Source organism: Schistosoma mansoni, chromosome 7 (assembly GCF_000237925.1).
Source record: "Schistosoma mansoni strain Puerto Rico chromosome 7, complete genome".
Taxonomy (NCBI): domain Eukaryota; kingdom Metazoa; phylum Platyhelminthes; class Trematoda; order Strigeidida; family Schistosomatidae; genus Schistosoma; species Schistosoma mansoni.
The window spans coordinates 5,132,105-5,140,048 of record NC_031501.1 but is presented as its reverse complement, the minus strand read 5'-3'; the positions used below and the strand labels follow the sequence as shown (position 1 = coordinate 5,140,048).

The following is a 7,944-nucleotide window of genomic DNA, read 5'->3' as shown; positions in this document are numbered from 1 at the left end:
CTTCACTCTACCCTATCATTATACACATGAAAATATGTGATTCTTTTTTTTATTTTTTTTTGGATAATACTGCGACATTCATATTTAATGCAATAATAGATAGACATATAAATAGAAGATAAATAGGTAGATACACCATAAAAATCCATATAGGTAATCATGGTATCACTAAATACAATGACACACATGTACACATCTCTTACATTTTTGTTTTGTTACATGAGTACAATAATAATATTACTTATGACAATTGTAGAGAAGTTAATTTATTGGCTATTATGGGAAAACTTGACAACATTAAAAAGCCGAAACAGCAAGGATACAACGTTTGCAAAGGAGAGACAGACTACAAGTCCTTAAATTTATTATTATTATTATTATTATTATTATGACGATTTACCAAATCAAACGACATTTAGAAAGTTATTTGGAAGGACTAGATATTTTTTATGCATTATATTTATACATGGATACATAAAAAGGAAGCGTGGTATTATTTTACCCAAATGTTACTTCATGATTTAATCTAAATACATAGGTTATACATAGTTACTATTGTTTTATTATTTCTATTCATGTCAATGATTATATCTACTGTATCTTATGAATTGCTTATCAGTTATTATAATAGAATGATTTTTAATTTAGACAAGTTGGTGGGAAATGTATCTGATACTAACCAGGTAATAGTAATGGTAGTAATTTGCTTTCCATGGTCAAGAACATTTTTAGATAAGCATAATCAATGAATTTGAAAGAATAATATCACTGATGAAGGTTTAGAAATCAATGCTTTCAAGATATTGAATTCAGTAAGTTGCCAGTTAAATTGCGAGACCAAGCTGTTAGTTAACTAGATCCACTGAGACTATCAAATTTTAAATGAAAGCCTGTTTATGAGTTGGTATTTAAAGGTCATTTGTAAGGACATAATATAGTTTGACTATATGACTCTGTAGTTCCCCTTGCCTTGTCAGAATGGGGGGGGGCTAACAACATTGATTAAATGGTTGACACAGATCGTGTTGTTATCAGTCTCTGTTATGAATCGATTGGTGAGCTAAATCCATTCATTCTGTACCGTTTACTTAACATCCTCAAAATACCATCAGCACAAATTCTGACTGGATTTAATTTATAGTATGAACTATACACAATGTACAGTACTTGTATGAATAATAATCAACCAAGTATGCTTATCAGTTTGAGATAATAAGAAATTATCTTTACTCAATAGCCATATTCATTATGAAATCTTGAGATCACATTCTAATAATGTAGAGCACATTAGTAGACTCTGTAAGCATTTTAAAAACAAAAGCAGTTCTATAGACTAATTCATGCCATCGATCTCCTTAAAGGAAAGTAATGCATAGGAACTAACATTATCTAGTTTAGTAAATAATGAAAACTGAGAGCAATGAAAGTGATTGAGGCAGTTAGGAATGTAAATAAAAATAAGATATAATATAATGAGCAGATATTGTGAAGTGATTTTTATTTAGACTCACTCAATAAAGTGGAACAATAAACGGTTTCGGAATCATTCAAACCTAGAAAACAGGAAATAAATTTATTAAGATTTGTCAACGTCCTATATTAATTTAAAACATTTTAACACTTCGTAAGGTTTGTTTGTTAAGATAACAAAAGCTAACAGTTTTTGCTTTAGTCATCCCAGTTTTTTCTTTGTTAGAGACATTCTTTTAGAGGGAGAATCTAACTGCCTTCTAAATATCGGAGATTATTCTTCGGTTCAGAGACATCTTATTGAAGCCAAATTCTTCTATAAACATTAAGCGCAAATCTGAGAATGATTAAAATATGAATCAAACCCTATAAAATATTGAATGTTACTATGTCGATATTTATTTTACGAATAGATAAGCCAAATATTTGAGTTTATAAATGCATTTAATGATCAAATCATATAAGACTACATAGGAAGTAAATGAAGACGACTCTGAGCGGCCGATTTAGTTTTCTCATTCTTACATCACTTACATAGCTAGTGAAGTAGTCGACAATTTATTAAAATCTTGGTATATGTTCTACATACTAATTTATTCAGAAGAGTGGTTGTAATACATGGTAAATGACAATGAAAATAGTCAAAAGCTGATTAGTAACTTATCATATGAAAATATTCAAAGTTTTCATCATGCGAATAGGAACAATTGATTGTGCAACATTAAATTTATGTGGTGTTCTAGAAAAGGATAATGTGGTAATCATTTGACGAGTTTATTAAACTGTCTCTTGGCCTGTAGATTTAAGGAAATAAGAACTGACAGCCTGACTGAGATCCTAATATGGTAGAAATAAATGTGAACATAATTTCGATTGAGGCGATTTGAAATTCGGTACAATTATCTTTATACATTCACTTATTATCCTGAAAGTTGTCAAGTTAAATAGCAAGAATTTGTGTTTGTGTGTTTGAAGGCTCGCCACTGCCAGAGATGCACGACTTTTCAAGGATATTATATAATTACTGAGTCGATAGCTCACATTTTCTCTTGTTATTTACTATTGTGTTCTTTATTAGGTGATAATCTACACACTATTTCTTTGATTAAGCAAAAATATACCAATACTACAATTCCATTCGAAAAATACCACTTTCAGAATATTTTAATAAGAAAAATCTTCTATTTTTTGCCAATAAGATAGAAATATTTCTACTACAAATTTTGATTCACAGTTAGAGTAATTTGACCCTTTTCCCATTGAAAAATGTACATAAATAGTTATATTTTTCTTAAATAATAATTCTTCATAGTCACAAGTCTATTGTGGTCTTCTTGTACACATACAACCTCATGAGATAATATAGTAGAAGGGGAAACAATTATACTTGCTATACATTGATGTATTTTCAGCATTATTTAACTAAACCGCTCGAACATATTCGTTCAACCATTTTTTATCCCCCTTCCAGTTTGAGATAGTATTTCAAAGTATAGTTGTGAAGATATTCAAACTCTTATGAGAAATGTCAATGGTTAAACAAGTCGAATATTGAATACATTTAGATGAATCCAATCAGTGTTTTAAATTAGGCGCGCTCAAATATGTGTAAACTTTAAATTTATCAACTTGTTGAGCTTGTAGATATTTTGATTCATCGCAACACTTCAAGGGAGATGAACACATTCAATGGCATTCTATTTGGCTCGCTAGAACTGTGAGACAACATAAAAGGAAGTAACTATCGATGAAAATTATTTCTTGAACAGTTAATTGTTCACGATAAAAATCAACTGGATGAATCAAATCTAGGTTGTTAAAGGTGTTTTTCAAGTCATTAAACTTATTCTGTGTAAATCACAATGAATAAATAAATCAAGAAATGTATATAACATAAATATTAGTGCACTAAATCAAAATCCTTTGAATAATTCTCTTTCTTATAATTAAATATAGTCTTTCATATTTCAATTACTACGTTGTAAGGGTTAAGTAAATCAAGTCAAATATAACTTTAAATAACTAATCTATCTCCTACACCATGATGAAGCATAAATAAATTGAGGTGATAAATTATTACTCATTGAAATTTCAGTCTAAATAAGGAAAATGTACAGTCGAATATAATGAAAATGAATGGATTCCACAAGAGAAAGAGAGAAAACGTACAAGACAACTACTTGCATTCGCCACATTCTCGTCTGCTATTTGTGTGTATAGAAGTTTTAATGTAAACTCAAGAACTACAGAAAGACAAAGAATAAATACTTCTGTGCTAACGAGACCAAATTTGAGTTACGTTACTTGAGGTCTACAAACACTAGTTATGATTATCTCATGGATCTCAAGCAAGAAATCTGCTTCAACCAACACTGATAAGTCCAGCAAACAGTAACCGCATGGACTCATACAATATCTTTCTTTCGGTTCATCTAGCTTTCTTATAACGTACTCTTATTCTGACCATTGTTGATGTAAGATTGAACTGGTCATAACTGATGCATGTTGAAGTCCCTCTAGTTTATGGAGATATACAGCCTTATCAAGTATCTCTAATAAATTAGGATCAAACTCATTATTACGCACTTGGTGAATCTGCCATATGACAGCAATACTTCAATATTTATGACAGAATAATAAGAACATACGGATATGGTCAATCTTCCGAAGTCATGTTTCACATCAATAAAGTTATATCGGATGAGACTGTTGCTCAATATACTCACATTCTGATAGGGAGATGAATATCACATCTGAACCACATGAAGTGACAGTTTTTAAAATTATACCAGTTTTTTTAATCCTTATCCAGATGCAGTCAGCCACTAACTCATCAGAGTTGGTAAGATTTGCGAGGCCAATCATATATTAATTTTTACAAACTTCTATAGCCAACAGTACTACATTACTTATATATGTTCGTTTACATTCGCAATTATACTTGAAATTAATTGCTCACCTACCTTTTATCGTTCCATCTCTCACTATTATATGCTCACATATATATAAGCACATGTCTTAATACTATCTCTCGTTAAGCTACAGAAACTGGAACATGTTTGTTTACGAGAGAACGGTAGGAAACATTAACGAAGAATTTCAATTTTTCCATACTACTACTACTACTACTACTACTACTACTACTACTAATAATAATAATAATAATAATAATAATAATAATACGAGATTATAACCACTAGACTAAAACGGTAACACCAAAAAGCTAAAGTTTGAAAAATAATTTCACAAATTATTGTCATTAGTTAAAAATGAATCATAATTCCAGACTATGTTATGGTCACTCCAGTTGTTGTCTAACTGTAGTTGGGCAGACATATTTGTGTGTATATTTGTGCATCCGAATAAATAAGGAGATTACTAATACTTCTTATCATAAGCCTAGGATAAATTCAGAGAAGAGGAGAAGTGGAGAGAGAAAAGTTAAATGGAATGGAGTTTTGTGACAATAAGAAAAAGCTGTAAACTATTAATGAGTGTAAATGTGTTAGATAACTCTACTGTATGGTTTTCACCATGAATTGATTGCAGTTGGGCAACCATTGGAAACCAGGAAGCATTGCCCACTCTCTCGTCTTAGTATGGAACTCCTCAGTAGTGTATATACACAACTCCACTAGGAACTGGACTCAGGACATTCAGACCTCACGAAGAATGGTTAATCTTCAGATTACTGAGCTGGTATCCAATGATCTGAATTTGTAGCTCCTGTCAATCAGCTATATCACCTGAGCATTCTCATCATTCATTGTCACAATTGGATAAAACTATCTAACTGCTGAAATGTTTAAGTTCCACTTGTAGCACTGTATCATTCAAACTTTATGAATTTTTCTTGCTTGCAAGTGACTATAATAATAATAATAGTTATTATTATTATTATTATTATTATTATTAGAATCCGAGGTTTGTAAATACTAATTATTTCTGAACTTACTTTACATTAAAGATTGACTTTACCTAGACAACCATTAAAAACCACAAAGTATTGGACAACTGTTTCAATAATCACCAATCTGAAGGCCAATGCGTAACTATCCTCAAGGCGAATAACCTTCTTAAATATCTTACTCTGGAAATATACCACAGTTATGTGAAAGAAACTAAATGACGTTGGTGGATTTAATATTAAATATAACTCGTCTCATCTCATTTAGTATATGATCGCAATAGTGATGTCAGACTAAATAACAATTGTATTCTAGGTAAACTATTTGATAAATGAACACTATGCATAAAGTGTTTTTATTTGAAGTAAATACTGTGATTGCTGTGGCTGTTGATAGTGGTAATGAGGAGGATGAGGAAGACATTATAAACAATTTTGAAAGCTTCATAACTAAGTAATCCAGCTCAGAGGAGTTACAGTATTATCAAACGGTGTAACTCATCCACCAAATACAAGTTTACATAAACCGGATTCAATCAACACTATTTGCGTGTTGTAAGAGCTTGTGATACTACTCGGACGTTTAGAATTGAAGTAGGTGGATGCTTTAATCATTGAAACAACTCCATATAATATAAAATAAATCTCTACAACTCAATATTTAACAGATACTCATCAAAATCAATTTAAAAAGGTCCTTTTACTGAAAGATCATCTCATTTATTACGCAATATTTCACTGAACATTTGTTCTGGTCAGTAATTATGTTATATTTTTTAATCGTATGTTACCACTTCTCATTTCGATTATTGATCTTGGACTTTAAGTTGACCTCAAAAACTGATCCAGGGATTACATTTTGATTCAGTGGCTTAAATATTTTATATTCAGCTTGTGAAAAATAGTGATATTTGTATGCTTTAAATATAGTTAGTCTTCGCCCAAATACAGAAAAAAATCATTGACAAATTGAGCTCAGCGAATGCATGTTATACTGCGGTCGAATCGAACTTTGAATGGTGTATAACATGCGGGCATTTCTTATTATGTATAATTTCTTCATTGTTCTATTGCAGGTCAATATATTTCTTACAATATAACTCGTGTAATTTGTTAATTTGATTAAATGTCTCGAAAAAATGCATAACATATTTCGTTTTAAAATAATTAGTATATGTATTAGCTCTTAGGTAAGCGGAGTTTGTTTTGTGCGTATTCGGTGTTTTTTGATGTTGACCAGTACAATTTGATATAACTGTTAAGCCTTGTAAAACTTCAATGTACAATTGAGCGTACAGACAAGATATTGGTAAACCGATTGTTAGTGCATGGACTATAGTTTTATCCTTTTTTATTTGAATAACTCAACTGTATATGATGTTTATTTGTAAATAACTATTACTTGAGTGGATAAATCCAGGAACATTTGAGAATTTTAGATAATCGTATCATATCAAATTATACAATAATCGAATGTATTAGTTGAGTTGAGTATAAATTTGTCAATCTAGTGAACAAAGTCTCTAAGAGAGTAGGAATCACCAGTTCAATACTTTGTCTGCTGACTGAAACTATAGTTGAATAAGCTATTTAACACGTTGTCTTAGTCAATCATAAACATAGGTTCCGTGATGGCTGGCCCTCATCATCAAAGTGTTCCTAGAAACGTGACAAAACTGATGCTCTTAGTGAAAATCAAACCCAACTCACTCAGTTTCACGGTCAAAGACGTTACTGTAGTGAACAAGAACTTAGTTCGAGAAGACCAATTTATTTGCCCATCATCCTCCGGTTATCCTTTACATTCTTCATGATTCTTTCAATTCTGTTGTTATTACAGTTGCTCTCTGTTGCCCTTACTGTTCTCCTCAATTCAATTTTCTCAAAATTCTTCTGGCAGCCCTTCTCCATTCGATTACTTTTACATACTACTTATATCTGTCAGCATAAGTAGTAAGCACCGCATTACCTGTAAGCTATTCCGGCCACGTATAACCGCCTTCAGGAGTGAGTTATTCATATTGATTTATGACTGAGTAGTGGTCATTGTCGTGATATTATGTCGTTAAATGTCATAGTTTAAAATATTTGACGAGATTATTTAAGATTTTTAATATCAAACAACTGGTAAATTTTCATTGTAAGTTGACATTAACTATTCCTTTTTAAAGTTGAAATCATGAGTCAATTGAAGCTAGACCACCATGGAAAAACCTGGAAGCACTGGACGGCCAACTCGTCCTATTATGGGACCCCTCAGAAGTGCGCATCCATGAACCCGCTCTCGCGAGCGAGATTCGAACCCAGGACCTTCCAGTCTCGAGCCGAAGCCCTTAACCGATAGACCACTGAGCTGGCATCCGACAGTGTTAATGTCTAACTTCAACTGATCCACGAAGTTGAGCAACCATTCACCAATTGTCTTCAGTGAGTTGATATCTCACAACAGACGTGGTTGAACTCCACTGGTCACTGCTTCCCACTAGAACTCCAGGACATGTATCTTGAAGTCAGTCACTAGTGAGCATATGACTTCAACTTTGAAAAATACTGAAATCTCCACAAAC

The 7,944-nt window shown here is 31.8% G+C and overlaps 1 non-coding gene across 1 annotated transcript; it reads right to left on the bottom strand.

Moving 5' to 3' along the window:
• Positions 1–7,657: 7,657 nt before the first annotated feature.
• Positions 7,658–7,731, bottom strand: Smp_tRNA_00248_Pseudo_CGA.1.1. The gene has a single exon. It is a non-coding gene (tRNA).
• Between the last annotated feature and the right edge of the window lie 213 nt (positions 7,732–7,944).